Below are 15,612 nucleotides of genomic sequence, written 5' to 3'. Positions count from 1 at the left end.
GGCTCCTAGTTCAGGCCTCCAGGGTCGGGCTGCCAGATTGAATGTGGGACAGTATTAGTAAATCACAAGTACTGGGACATAACTAACTATAGACACAGCACAAGTATATCACAAGTATTGCATGGGACATATTTACATGAAAAGGGATTTGTCATTTGTCTGAAACAAATTTAACTGCGCATGCTGTATTTTTATTTGCTGAATCAGTCAACCCGATACTCGAAGGGCAATTCAAGCTGCACGTGAGTGATAGGGAGCGGCACAGGCTCTGGAAGCTGGAGACACACATCCCACAGCAGGGCGCTGAAATCCAATTTTTCAGAAATGCTATGAACCAACACAGTGTGTCTGCAGCCGGATTGAGCCTAGGGACCACCAGTCCCCAATCTTGCCCTCTTGGAGAGCTCTGAGAATCAGAAAATGTGCTCACCCTGAGTCACAACCTGCTCCTTGTAACTCTGAACCTGCTTTCCTTCCAGTTCTCAATCCCAAGAGAGCCCTAGAGGTATTTCAAGATCCCTCCTGCAGGTCCCCACACTCTCATTTCTAAGCTGAACAATTCCTGTCCCCGCCACTGCTTCTCTCTCTGTGTGGTTGGCACCCACACCCCTCATCTGGTGCCTCTCTTCTGTGCTGGTTCCAGATGGATCTTTTCCCCACTGACCAGACTACATCTGGAGGATCGTGTCCAGGTCTTTCCCCTTCCTTTCTCAGATAGGCCCTGTCCTTGACTTACGCTCAGCTCTCCGGAGGCCCTCCCACAAGCCTTGATACAGGCCTGGGCAGCCTTTTCTAAGAACTGGCATTCCGGCTCCCGGGCTAGAGAGTTCCTTTCCTCCCTGGAGAGTGAGAGAAAAATGGATTCAAATTCCCCCACTTCCACATGGGAGCTCTAAGTCCATTAATATGGATAACCTCAACTTCCTTACCTGTAGTGCAGACAGAACGTGCATTAAAAACACAGAGTGTGTGTGGCCACTGCTCGTGCTCGCAGTAGTTGTGGTCTATAAAGACTTGAGCCCTGGACAGCAGAGAGAACTTTCTGGAGAAAATACAGGGTTAGGTGCCCGGGAACTTCTGGTCACAGCGTTTTTGTCAGCAGATCATTACTTAACCTTTTTTTTTATGTGTTTTTCAGTTCAAAGACACCTAATTTGATGTAGATTGTTGATGCCTTAGCATCCAGGCCCGAATGAAGATTAACAAAGAGCTTCTCTCCGAGGGGCATGGGGCAGCTTTCTGAGGGAGGGTTGCTCCAGAAGACCAGAGGGCATGTCAAGGCTACACCTGTGAAATCACCAACCAAGAGGGAGACAAGGCAGAAAACACAGCGCTGTGTAGACGGCAATAAAACCAAACCAAACAAAAACACTTGTTGACAGGAGGAGAGCTGAAACCAGAAGGCTTTGTTTGGCCTCAGCTGAGAACACAAGCCCAGAGTGACTCAAATTTTTAGCTGCCCGGCTCATGTCCTTGAATGTCCTCCGAAGTACCACGAGGAGCGATTTTGGAAGTAACAGTAAATTTTAGTGAATGGGCAAATTCCTAAATCCAGAACTTGTACTTTACCATTATGGTTGGCCTGTTAATACTGTTTTCTTAGTAGTATTTAAGTACCTCTATTACCAAATTGTTTGGGGTTTTTTGCTTTGTGTTTTACTTGTCTAGCTTTTTTTATTCCTCTTTCTATCTTCCAGTCGTTTTCAGAAAAGCATCTCTGCATTTTTGGCAGATGTTTCAGAGCTGGGAGGGCATACATTGGAACCATCCAACCCATCCCACTGTCTTGAAATAGAGCGATGTTTCTATGGGAGTCTGGCCTCCTCTTCACTCTCTCATTTGCCTCACTCCCCCCAGCTTCCAAGGGCAGCAAGAGTTGTCCCTAGAGCTCCCACAAATCCCCTGCTTTCTAACTTCCCTCTTATTTGGGGACATGACAGGGGGCAGCAAATCCCCAAATCCCCCATCTGGCTGACCAGCCTGCGGTCCGCACAGGAGAGAAGGATCCCTGGTGGGTGGGTGTGACTTCAATGCAAGGTGAACCTCTCTGTCCACAGACAGACACTGCCCACCTCTTCCTCTTCACTCAAGCCCCCTGCATCAAAATCGGGCAATGTTAGAACTGGAGGAAAGGTTTGGGGACTTTCCTATATACCCCAACAACTTGGTAAGATGGGGCTTACTAACCCCAGGTTACAGACAGGGAACCAGAGCAGAGACAGGCTAAAGGCGTTGTCCAAGGTCACTGGCTCCAAAGCTCTTGCTCCTTCCATGGCTCCACATGGCTTCTGTTTCTCTGTCCGCACAAGTCAGAACCACCGTAGGACACATGAGAGTCTGAGGGAGTCGTGCAATGCTAGTCAGAGCATGGGCGAGTTCTCTTGGGTAGCTCTATTGAGTTATAATCCACATGCCCCACAAGGCACTGTTGAAAGTGTAGGACTCACTGGATTTCAGTATATTCAGAGACCTGTGCAACTATCACCACAGCCCATTAGAGAACATTTCCATTACCTCAGAAAGAAGCCCTATACTCTTTAGGGATGACCACCTTATCTCCCTGTTTCCCCCTGGTCCTGAGCAATCACGAATCCACTTTCTGCATCTATGTATTTACTTATTATATAATAATTCCCTTATTATATATATTCACATGTAATTACTTCTATGTCAGTATTTACATATACATACTTATTCTAGACATTTTCATGTAGACAAAATCATATATTCTATGGTCCTTTGTGTCTGGGTTCTTCTTTCTTTCTTTCTTTCTTTCTTTCTTTTTTAGGATTTTATTTATTTATTTGAGAGAGAGAAAGCAAGAGCAGGTGAAAGGCAGAGGGAGAAGCAGGCTTGCCGCTGAGCAGGGAACCTGACATGGGACGCGATCTCAGGACCGTGGCATCATCATCGCCTGAGCCAAAAGCAGAGGCTTAACTGACTGAGCCACCCAGGAACCCCTGGCTTCTCTAATTTAGCAGAATGTTCCCCAGGACCGTCCACGGTGTAGTATCAGTGCTTCGTTCCTTTTTGTGACCAAATCCTAATTCCGCCATATGGATGCTTTACATCTGGTTTACCCATTCACCACTTGATGGACATTTGAGTTGTTTCTACCGTTTGACTATTGCCATAAACATTTATATCCAAGTTGGCATGTAGACATATATGTCCTTTTTCTTGAGCACATAGCTAGGAGTACAATGACAGGGTGCACGAGCTCTTTCTTCTTAAATGCTGTCATCTTGTGGGGTCTTCACATGTACCTAGTTTCAATTCGCACTCTCCTGTTTTCTAGACGTAGTGTTTCGGGCAAACACACCTCTCCTAGGCTGAACCTTCTCATATAAATAAATAGAGGTACAATTACACCTCCCTCCCAGTGGTTTTGTTGGCATTGGATGAGATAATAAGGAAGAATTCTTAGCTCGGTGAACAACCCAAAGGAGCAGGTGTTCAATAAAAGCAGCTATTTAAAAATCTCCCAAGGATGGAATCCCTGTAGAAGGGGGCTTAAGAAGAGTTGGTGGGGGAAAGTTTGGGAACCCCATGGGCCGGTGGTGTCTCCAGCCTTCCCCTGCCTTAATGATCAATGACTTAGGTGCCTGCCCCCTGTAATTGTGGGGTCCCGCTCGCTTGGCCAGCAGGTGGAGGCCAGAAAGGAGGAGAGCAGAGGGAGGCAATGGTAGGAGCTGCAGGTGAGCAGAGCTCTGTGCAGTGCAGCCGAGGGGAGCGGGTCCTTGCACAGAAAGTGGAACTTAGCCTCCCTCGCTTCATTCCTGCCAGGGCTTGGGCTGTCCCCTTGGTCCTCCCTTATCTCTGCTAAACGATCTCATTTCCTTTCCCTTTGGTGCGATGGTTTCTCATTTCCCCAGCACCCGTGTGGCCCATTTTGAGTCAGCGACCATAGAGGCTCAGCTGCCTGGGTGAGTGGTTCTGGAATTGATTAGCTCTGGGGGAAATCCTGCCAGCACTTTTCCTCTTAGGGGCACAGCCATTTGTTCCCATTGTTTGCGCCCCACCTCCCTGAACAGGCCCCATTAGCCTGTTCACTGACCCATGGGGCCAGACAATGGCAGGCCAGGCTGGAGTGCTGACCACCACGGTTTCTCAGTGCGCACTGGGGTTGGAGCCCAGCGCACACTAAGCTGGGGGGCCCTGGCCAGCCCAGTGCTCCAGGATCCGGGACTCAGCACAGAACGCCTGGAACCTCTACATGGTGCTCCTGTAAGCAGGAGGAAGGGAAAGGGGGCTGCCTGCGCGTTGGTTATAAACCAGAAAGAAGAACGTCCCCAGCACAAACAAGCTCTCGGGGCCTCTTGTAAGGGCCGGGGCCCCTTGCCATTGCGAGGGAGTCACATTTTCATCCCTGGCTGCCTGTGACTCACAGTTCCCACAGGCTCTCATTGTTGCATAGTTTATGAAGCCATTTCCCATCTGTCTCTGCCCCTCTCCACGGTCATGCAAGAAAAGGAAGAGCGTTCTTGTCATTCCCATTTGACAGAGGAGTAAACTGAGTCACTGAAAGGTTACGTGACTTCAGGGGGTGATTATAGATTTCCTAGACCCCCGGAGTAAAGAACAGCCCTTTGCTGTAACAGGTGTTCATGCCGAAAGTCATACCTAAAGTGTATTACGTATAAAGTGTATGAAGTGTATAAAGTGCATGATGATTTTTAAAAAGCCGTTGCCCTCATTTTTATCATAAGTATAAGCCATACTTTCAAAGGAAGTGGCTCCTAGGATTTCATGATATTTAGTGAAATAGAAGACTGGGAGGAATGTGTGAGCATCTGCAAGCCCACATCAGAGAGACAAACGGAAACGCACCATGCTGGGGCGCCTGGTGGCTCAGTGGGTTAAGCCTCTGCCTTTGGCTCAGGTCATGATCTCGGGGTCCGGGGATCGAGCCCCACATCGGGCTGTCTGCTCAGTGGGGAGCCTGCTTCCCCCTCTCTCTCTGCCTGCCTCTCTGCCTACTTGGGATCTCTGTCTGTCAAATAAATAAATAAAATCTTTTTAAAAAAAGATAAAAAGAAATGCACCATGTTTATCAGTTGTTTTGTATTATTTTCTACCCTTCTACTCTCCATTTTTCTGATTTTCAGTTGGGCCCCGCCACAGTGAAAACACCCTCAAGGCAAATCCATCAAACAAAATGGAGGTGCGATGGGCTATCTGTCAGGTATACTCCCTTATAAGCAAATCCAACCCATGACAAATTGCAAATTTGCAAAACGAGTAAGTGAGGGGGAAGACAGTCATTTAAAAAAGACTACCTACAGAATGCTTGGGAAAAAAAAAAACATTTAAATTTCAACAAAAACTCAACATTCACAGAAGGTTTACTATTAAAGGGTTGTGTGGGGGTGCCTGGCTGGCTCAGTGGGAAAAGCGTGTGACTCTTGATCTTGGCACCACGTTGGTGCCAAAAATAAATAAACAACAAACTCAAGAAGAGTTGTGTATTAAGTGAGAGAGAAGTTGTTGGGTGGTAGAAGTTGAGGCACCTTTTGGAAGGTGATGTTCTCAGTCTGTGATGTTCTCCTGCTGTTCGTAGGCCCTGGAAAGGTGACTTTCTCCCTGCCTGGGGCCTGATCTTAGGAGGATCCTACATCTCACAGACAGCAAAATACGAAAATGTTTTCTCTTTAAATCTCTGTCTCTGTCTGTCTGTCTTTCTGTCTCTGATTTGGTAACTGAGTGAAGAGTAAGTACAGGAGAGGGTCACTTATGTTGAAATGGACCCCCCAGACCAGGGAAGAGGGAGAAAATCACAGCCTCTGTCCTGGGAAGCCAGAGAAAGATGATCTCCATGATTTACTTATTTACTTATTTAGGGGATTAGCTTTATTCAGGTATAATTTATAAACTATATAACTAAACAACTATACAACTATACAAACTATACAACATAATGTATAAATATACAAACTTTATTCAGGGATAATTTATAAACTATATAACAACTATACAGTTCAGGTATAATCTATAAACTATAATTTATAAACTATACACTTTTTAAAGTGTTTGGTTTGGTGAGTTTTGGCAAATGTATGCAGTTGGTAACCACCAACACAATCAACCCATAGAGCATTTTTATCCCCCAGTTCCCTTCCGTCCCTTGGCAGTTAATCCCCTCCCACTGCCCCTGCCTGACCACCACTGATCTGCCACCTCTCCCTGCAGCTTGCCTTTTCCAGAATGTCTTCTAGGTGGGATGGTGCAGTACATACGTAGCCTTCTGCGTGTCTGGCTTCTGCTTTGGACTGCTTTATGGGTTGTTTTTTACATGTCGTTACAGATATTGGTAGTTTATTCTCATTACTGGGTAGTGTTCTATTGTCTGGATGTAGCACATTTTGTTTTACCATTTACCAGCAGAAAGAGACTGGGTTGTTTCCAGAACGCCTGCTTTGTTTATAATTGCTTCAAATTATGCAAGGTGGGGATCTAGCCAGAGAAATTTCCACAGGATAACTCTGCTCTTTCCCTTCTCTTGACTCGGGTGATATAGTATTGGGAGGTGCTTAGAACTGCCTGGAAATCCTGAGTTGGCAAAACGGCACTGAGGGTGGGGTATGTGCCTATAGAGGCTTCCTGGAGACCTTGATTGTGTCACTGTCTGTCCCGAGTTGAGAGGGTCTAATCAGAGCTGGCCTGGCCTGAGCCAGCAGGTCTGAGTCACGCCCAGGTTCCCAGGTGGCTTGCGGGGGGCGGGAATGGGGGGAGGCTTGGGGTGGGCTCAGCTCAGCTCCTTTAGCCTCCGGGATGCAAGGGTGGCGACTGGGAAGACGGTTCAAGAGCCTGGCTGGGAATGCAGGCCAGCTATGGGAATAGCTTAATTTATAGTTTCTAAATATTTGGACATCTGGCGTATGTGCCTTCATTTATACTCTTGCTCAGGCCTGCAAAGGTTATGGAGGGCAGGTTCCTGGTTCTAACTGGGGAGGGCATCTGGGAGCTTCTTCTTGCACTCGGGTAACAAACCCGATTAGCCCCAGTGGCCCTCTAGTGGTTCAGGGAATAAATTTTGTATCCGAAAGCACCTGCTTTGCTCCCAGAGGGTAGCTTCTGTGCTGGGAGAATCTTACCTCATTATTCCATCTGGTTCCCTGACTGACAGCAGCTGTCAGGCCAGGAGAAAACAATCCGTGCCTGGCAGTTCTTCTCTGTGTCCCCAGTCTACAACCTCACACAGCCACCCCCATGGCAGCTGTTTCTTTCTCTAAGCCCCTGAACAGCCCCCACTCAATGTCCTGGTCTCTACAGATACCTCTGCCTCAGACTCAGTGGGGACAAGAAGGACCAGAGGGCCAGCATGTACTCAGCCTCCAGCCCACTCCCAGCACACTCGTTTCTGTCTCAGAAATGTAGGGTTCCCCGACATCTTTTTCTGAGTCCGCTTCACTCCCAATTTGGATGGCTTCAATTTCTCCTCCCTCCCTCTGCAGGAGTCTCACATCTATGTCCCCTGAGCCTGAGAACCAAGTTGCCAACTTGTCCTCACGTGCCCTCTCTTCTCTCATGTCCGATTGGATTTTGTAACCAGACTACCCTCCAATCATTTGCCAAAGCCTTCCTTCGGCTCCATCTCCCTGCCTTGTGCCTCTGCCTGAGTCCTCCCTGGACTCCCCCTGCCCTGGGTCCCTTAGCCTTCTCTTCAACTCCTCACCAATGGGTCATCCTCTCTGCTTCTAGAGTGTTCTCTCCAAAACACAGTTAGTGATTGTGTCACTTTCTTGACTTAAACCCTTCTGATGGGGTGCCTTAACTCAGTCAGATAAGTGTCTGACTTCGGCTTGGGTCATGATCTCAGGGTCCTGGGATCAAACCTCCGCTCAGCGGGCAATCTGCTGGTCCCTCTTCCCTTCCCCTCAACTCATGCTAGCGTTCTCTCTCAAATAAATAAAATCTTAAAAAAAAATAAACGCCCCTCATTAATCTTTCAGATTCTGCATGTTCTGAACAAAATCCAAACATCTAGAGCCATGACACATGTCCCTGATGAGAGTATACCGTGCCAACGGCCTCAGTGTACAGTTGCGCACTGTATGCACAGAGCCATCCGGCCAAGGAGAGGCGCTCAAATGCAGCTGGAGAAAGGGGCACCTTCTTTCTAATTGGGACAAAGTCTTCTCTTTCTATTCCCCCCAGATCCCTCACGAAAACTGTCTACCTGCCCTTCATAATATTCTGCACTCCTGGTGAATTGCTGGGAATTCTTCAAAGGTGCCATGCTGTTGCCTGTCAGGAACAACCCTCCCTGCCTTCTTGCCTGTGAGTCTTCTCCTCGTCCTTTATAACAGATGTCCCCTCAGGGAAGTCTTCTCTGGCACCTCCCCTCCCAGGATGGCGGCATGTGCTCTTCCTTGATCCTATAACACTCCACCCTCTTGCCTCCATCTCAGTTCAAGCATCCTGGGTCATGGCTCTCTACCCATGTTTGTCTTCCTCTTTAGACTGTGAAATTGCCTGAGGTCACGGACTGTGTCCTGTCCAGATGTCACCAAGGTAGGTGTCTGTCATTATGTGGGCATTTACCATGCCCCTACTATGTGTGGGGGCTTTGTTTCTGTTGCTAGTTCTGGTGGACTAGGAATTATGAGGAAGATTTCTCTTGAAGATTTAAATCTGAGCATGACTGGGGTGCCTGGGTGGCTCAGTCCATTAAGCATCCAGCTCTTGATTTCGGCTCGGGTCATGATCTCAGGGTTCTGAGATCGAGCCCCGCATCAGGATCCCTGCTCAGCAAAGAGTCTGCTTGAGGAGTCTCTCTCTCTCTCTCTCCCTCTGCTGCTTGCCCCACTCACATGCTCTCTTTCTCAAATAAATAGATAAATCTTTTTTAAAAAATAGATAAATATGGGTGCCTGGGTGGCTCAGTGGGTTAAAGCCTCTGCCTTTGGCTCAGGTCATAATCCCAGAATCCTGGGATCAAGTCCTACTTTGGGCTCTCTGCTCAGCAGGAAGCCTGCTTTGCCCCCTCTCTGCCTGCCTCTCTACTTGTGAACTCTGTCTGTCAAATAAATAAATAAAATCTTTAACAAAAAAAAAAATAAATTTGAGCACAACGTATTTTTTTTTATTAACATATAAGGAATTATTTGTTTCAGGGGCATAGGTCTGTGATGAGCACAACTTACTGAGCATCAGCAGAGATCTTTGGGTGCCTGGGTGGCTCAGAGGGTTAAGCCTCTGCCTTCCGCTCAGGTCATGATCTCAGGGTCCTGAGATCAAGCCCTGCATCAGGCTCTCTGCTCAGCAGGGAGCTTATTTGCCCCTCTCTCTCTGCCTGCCTCTCTACCTACTTGTGTTCTCTCTCTGTGTGTCAAATAAATTAAAAAAGCTTTAAAAAATAAAAAAATTTTTTTTAAAAAGAATCAACAGAGATCTTCGAAGTCATCTCAGGGAGACAAACAGGCTCCCTATCTTCCACGTTTTAATGTCCCTTGATAGAAAGCAAAAAGACTCTACATGAAGAAATGAGTTAATAAACAGGACTGGCCTGGTCAGCCATGGAATCCAAGAAAAGTCAAGTCCCAGGGACCAATGTTGGGCAAGAATGGGGTGTCTGTCCATATGCTGTCTCCAGAAGAGGAAGCTGTGGAAGACCTATAGATCTCACTGTCCCACAGGTGAAGCAGGTCAGAGGCCCACCTGTAGAGCCTGGATTTACCAGCCTGCAGCTGCCAGCCACTGAAATTCTCAAATGCCCCTCATTCTGAGCCCAGGTTTTGCAGATAAACTTCTGATTCTGACTTGGCTTCCAAGTACAATGTGACCGCCGTTGGTCATGACCCCTCAAGGCTTCTGGTTGCCCTGGCGGTCAGTACTCACTGTGAATTACTGACTCGGATGGGCCCATCTTCACTGTGGGCTCAGAAGCTAGCCTCTGGACCTGGAAGCCTGGAGTCCAGATCTGGACTCCTTACCGAAGCGACAAAAGATGCCCTGTGAAAATCCGGGGACACAGACAGCATCCCATGGGGCAACATGTCAGTGTAACTGTGTAACCATGAATGAGGACCTTGTTTCATTTGGATAGGCAGCTGAGTGTACTGGTCGACCATGCAGGCTCTGGGGCTGGACCAGACACGGGTTCATGTTCTGGCAAGTTCCTTCATCTTCCTGGGCCTCGGTTTCCTCATTTACTCCACACAAATAGTAGAACAACCTACCTAGCTAGCGTCATTTTCTGCACACCTTGAGCTCATTCCATCCTTGAAACAATCCTCAGCCAGAAATGCTGGGAAGTTATGGGCCAGGAAAAGAAAGCTAGGAGATGTCCACCCTCCCAGGGTCTCAAGTGACAGAGCCCAGATTCAAACCTGGACTGCCCGGTCTCTTTCTGATCTACCCGGTACCTTATTGTGCAAGACATCCTGGCTCCCCTCCCCAGTTCTGGGCCTCAGACCCAGCAGTGCCCCCTACTGAGGGGAAGTCCCCATGGGCGGGCAACCGTTGGCCTCCTCAGATGTTTCCACCAGCTCAGGGGAGGCGGGGGTGTACATGTGGGTGGGCTTATTTCTGGGGCACGCAGTGTTTTTCCCTCTGTATAAACACTGCATAGACATCTCTGTTTCTAAACCAAAAAAGGTTGATATTTTAATAAACTTAAATATGGTAGGGAAAAAAAAATCATCTCAGGCGGTGGTAGCAGGAGACCCAAAGCCCCCAGGGTGCTATTAGCAATTTGGCATTTCCATTTCCAATGGGAATGTTAATGGCCCTCTCAAAGCACTGTCAGTATGATTAAGACATTGTAACTGTAGAAACTTGAAAGTGTGAACTTCAGCGTAGGAACAAATGCAAATATCTCGCCAGAGCCAGTTGTGTACCTAAGTTTCTGTTGGCTTCCCTTTGCAACTAAAGTTCTAATCTCATTACCAGGAACACCTAAACGTTTCCCAGGATCACAGACTATTTGAGCTGCTGGGGACTCGAGACCATTTAGTCCATAATCCCATCTCGCAGATGAGAAAACCCTCTGCCCAAAAGGATGCCCAAGGTCACAAAGGTCATTGCGGGTAAAGCCAGGGGTAAAAGCCAGGTCTTTTTGCTCCCAGACTGGTGGTTTCTCTCTTACAACACGCTGTCTCTGTGTGCCCATCTCTGAGCCTCAGTATCCCCCTTAAAATGGTATCTCAGTCGCTCAGGCTGCTCACACATTATTATGGATGGGGTGGCTTGAACAGCACTTTTTTTTTTCAAGATTTTATTTATTTATTTGACACAGAGAGAGAAAGATCACAATTAGGCAGAGAGGCAGGCAGAGAGAAAGGGGGAAGCAGGCTCCCTGCTGAGCAGAGAACCTGATGCGGGGCTTGATCCCAGGAGCCTAAGACCATGACCTGAGCAGAAGGCAGAGGCTTAACCCACTGAACCACCCAGGCGCCCCTTGAACAGCACTTTTTTCTCAGTTCTGGAGGCTGGCAAGTGCAAGATCCAGTTTCTGGGGAGAGCCCACCTCTGGTTTGCTGATGGCCACCTACTCTTATCTTCCTGCTGTGGGGAACCTAGGACAGAAGGTCTCCAATCCCCTTCAGGAGGGCTCTGCCCTCACTGAAGTCACTCAGAAAGCCCCTCCTTTCAAGGGCCATCACATTGAGGATTAAGCTTCAACATATGAATGGTTTGGGGGAACACAAGCATTCAGACCACTGTAAATGGGAAAGAAAAATAATTCGTGGATTTCAAGGTTGTGAGACGGAAAGGGGGTAGTTCATGGGAGTTGCTTTGTAAGCTGCGGATACCCACGTAGGGAGGCAAGAGAGCAGGATGGAAAGAGAATGTGTTTTAGAGACAGGCCTGGGGCGGTGGGGGGGTGTCCTTGCTACTCCCCTGCTTCTCTGAGCCCCCATCTCTATAAAATGAAGTATTCCTCTCTCCCGCCTAAAGTTGTTATGGCACTTAAGTGAGATATTCTATGTAAAATTCTAATTCTCTGTCAGAGGTAGAAAATACTAAACCTCTGTCTTTCTTCTGCTCCCCACCTTTCGAAAGGAGCACTGAAATGTGACATCCAGAACTATCGCTAGAACTGGAAGAATGTTTGTTGTAAGGAGAATTGGCTCAAATGAAACACGGAGGGCTTTTCCTTTTCTAAGGGTGCCTACCATTTCCAGAGGCGGCTGTGAAATCAGCTTCATGGAGAGCAGGCAGAAATGACTTCCCAGGAGGTTGACAGAATGTCAAGGGCTGGCTGTCAGAATGAAAGCCTGTTGCATCAGTATTCAAGCAAGTAGGCTGTGCTATTTATGGGAACCTTATTTTCCTATGTCAGGAAAAGCTCAGAGTTTGCCATATTTACCAGCAGGAGCCGAGGAGCCCCCAGGGGATGCCCAGCAAAAGGGGAGCAGGGACAGCTAATGCCCCATGTGACCCTTTTCTCCCCATGGTATCAGCAAGAGACTGTTGACCAGATCTTACATTTCTTTAACCTGTTTTAAGCCTGAAGTGTCCTGCTTTTCCGTTCTTACTCCTTATTTTCTTTCTAGAGGTAGCACACAGGCGCGAAAACAGCCCACGATACACGGTGGTTTTCCGTCTCAGGTCCCTCCTCCGCCCTGAAGCCCTCCCCTCTCTCACCTGCAGGCTCCTGCCCATACCACGTTCCCACGTGACTCAGGGATATTCTTTCCTTCTGTTCTCTTCTTCACTTAATAAATACCTACTGAGTGCCTATTCCCATGGTACTTCCATCCTTGCCTTTCCTGTGTGTCCTCTAGGCTCCCTCAGCCTCGTCTACTTCCGCTTCAGTACATGAGTCACTCTCCATTATACACACTTCGTGCCTCGCCTTCTCCACCTCATACTGGACCTGGGACGGGACGTTAATAGCGGCCACGAGTAAACCTAGCCCAGAGGCTTTTCTCTTTGTATCGCCTGGGCCCCTGACAGGAGCCTCGGCCAGAAGGAAGGTCAAGTCCGCAAATGACTCCTGACCAGACAGAGGTGAGAAGGAAGGGCTAGCAGGACAAGGCTGTTTTGGGGGCCAGGCCTTGGTGACCAAGTCCAGATTCCTGCAGGAAGTTCAGTGCTGAATTAATCAGGGTTCTTTCTGTTCTCAGCGTCAGCAGCCCAAATGGGCTTTTCTCTATTCTCTGTCCTCCGGCAGGAACGTGGCGCGGCGGGGTGGGGAGGAACAGGTGGAGGCAATGCTGAATGAGAGAAGAGAATGGAGAGCCAGACAAAGGCTAATGGAAGAGCCCAGAATTCCAAGCTGAGAACTCCTACATGAGGACGGACTTCACGGAACCCGGGCCACATAAGCCTTCCCAGGAAGCAGAATGAGGCCAAGTGGCCCCACACGGCGGCCTTCCACCGCCAAGGGAGGCGCAGTTATTTTTGAAGGAGCAGGAAGGGAAACATGCCTGACCTCAAAAGAGGAGGAGGATTCCCAGCGGAGGGCCACCTGGCAGGAGAAGTGGCCTGGAGAGCGAGGGGAGGCAGGATGAATCATAAGCCAGTGAGTCTTGCTCAGAGGGAAGTGCAACAGAAAAAAGAAAGTCCTTGCAGAATGAGCTGTACACCCACAGAGCCTGCTTTCCCGGAAGCCCAGGCCCCATGGGCTCTGGGGTCGAAGATTAATGGGAAGAGTTTCCTCTGCAGTCCCAAGAGCTGCCCCTGTGGGAGGGAGCTTGCCAATTACAGTCCCGGCTCCCGACGGCCGGAAAACTGTGTGTGTGCACGGCAATGCTCAGTGACAGAGAAGTGAACTTAACTTTTCTCTGGATTCACTAAGCCCGTGGCCTGGAGAAAGCTATGATGGGAAGTCCCTTCCACAGGGATGTCACCCACACTTCAACCTGTTTATTTGTGGCCTGGATTCTGAACTCACTAACACTACTAACCTCGCTAACATCACATGCATATATCCACAGAGAAACACCACACACAGAGACACACACACATGACAAGGTATTATATTTTCTCCTTACAAATAGCTCCTCTCCTCCAGGCTCAGAGTGCTTTATGAGTCAGGACTCGGTCTTATTCACATCTCAACCTCCCCGGCTACTTAGTACCCGGTACACGTAGGTCCTTGGGAGGGGTTTGATGAAAGAAGCACAAATGACCATCTTCTAATCCTTCTGCTTGAACCACACTGGAAAATCCCCAGTTCATCGGACACTTCCCACAGGCCTGAATCCCCATGGGGGCTGTTCCTCCCGTTTTCCCAAGGTCATTGGTGTGGGAGGTGTCCAGAGAGAGTCACCTGTAGTAGCACCAACTGAATAAAGCAAATGCCCTCACTGGATGGTGTTCCATGCTTGGGCAGAGCAAATCCACGTCATCACGACGTTAGGAATGTTCCCAGGGGCTAATGCTGCTACCTGGTCCTACCTGAATATTGGAGCAGGGAAAATACTCGTCCATTTTCTAGATTATTCCAACCTCAATGGCAGGGGGGTCAATTGGGTGTTCAAACTTTATTTTATCTATACACTAAGTGTTTTTGTGTTTTCTTTGCAAAAATGCTTCCCACCTCTATTTGACCGGAGCGAGGATCGGGTGGCATGGGGCGGAAGGCGGGATGTAAGACCACCTGTTTCAAGAGGCTCTACAACTAGTCGACTCCCCTTTGGGGTGTGTCCTTGGGTGGGTGGTCCCATTTCATTTCTTTTAAATATTCCACTCATTTCCCTCATCCCACCTCATCCCTGTGCCTGGGACAACCAGGTTTCTGAGAATAGAGAGGAGGTGAGGCATCCAGAAGCCTGGGGAGCTGGCGGGCTTTAAAATTAGATGTGCTCTATGGGTGTTTGGTTATTCCTTTCTTCAAGCCGGGGCTTTGGAGGGCATTCCTGGCACCTGGAGCCCAGAGCCCCAGAGGCCCATGCGAAGGGGCAAAGCAGATAAACTCAACACGCTGAAAAAGCCGTTTTTGAGTACCCAGAAGAGGGATCTGTGTTCAGATCCAGCTAAAAACAATAAAGTGCATTTAGAGAGCACAGATTCTGTGCTAAGCATTTTCATGGATGGTGTCCTTTAATCCTCGTCAAGCAGATGTTCAGAGAGATTAATAATTCACCCAAAGTCACACACTTGGCGAGAGGCAGAGCCAGAATTTGAACCCTGACTGTTGGAATTTAGAGCCCACACTTGACACTGTCTCACTACTTAGCTCTGTGTTTGGGAGAAATTTTTTCACTTGTCTAAGCTTCCATTTCCTAACCTACAAACATGGTCATGATAACAGTACCTACATCCAGGCTGTTGAGAACATTCCACAGGAGAAGGGGTCTGAAGCAGACAGCACACAAAGCAAAGGGTGGCGGCGATGAGGATTATTGTAAAGGACAAAACGAAGTTCGTTCTCACTCCGCCCTGACATCCCCGGCTGTGCAGTCTGCAGCCCTCGGAGCTCTCCAGGGTGGCTGGGGCTGGACCTTGACCCCTAACGTCTCCAACAGTGGGACAGAAGTCCTTATTAGGTGACTTGTGGGGCCCTTTGTCTGGCCATGACTGATGCTCAGGCCTCTTGCTCTCTGGAACCAAGCCCACTGGGCTCAGAGGGGACCCCCTGCCCAGCACCCCACCCCCGGGGAGGGGGGACGGCAGCGGGTGGTGGGTGGTCCTTCTAGCTGGCATGCACGCGCCCCACAG

This window comes from Lontra canadensis, unplaced genomic scaffold (assembly GCF_010015895.1).
Source record: "Lontra canadensis isolate GAN:19392208 unplaced genomic scaffold, GSC_riverotter_1.0 scaffold56, whole genome shotgun sequence".
Classification (NCBI taxonomy): Eukaryota; Metazoa; Chordata; class Mammalia; order Carnivora; family Mustelidae; genus Lontra; species Lontra canadensis.
This window is presented reverse-complemented; position numbering follows the sequence as displayed.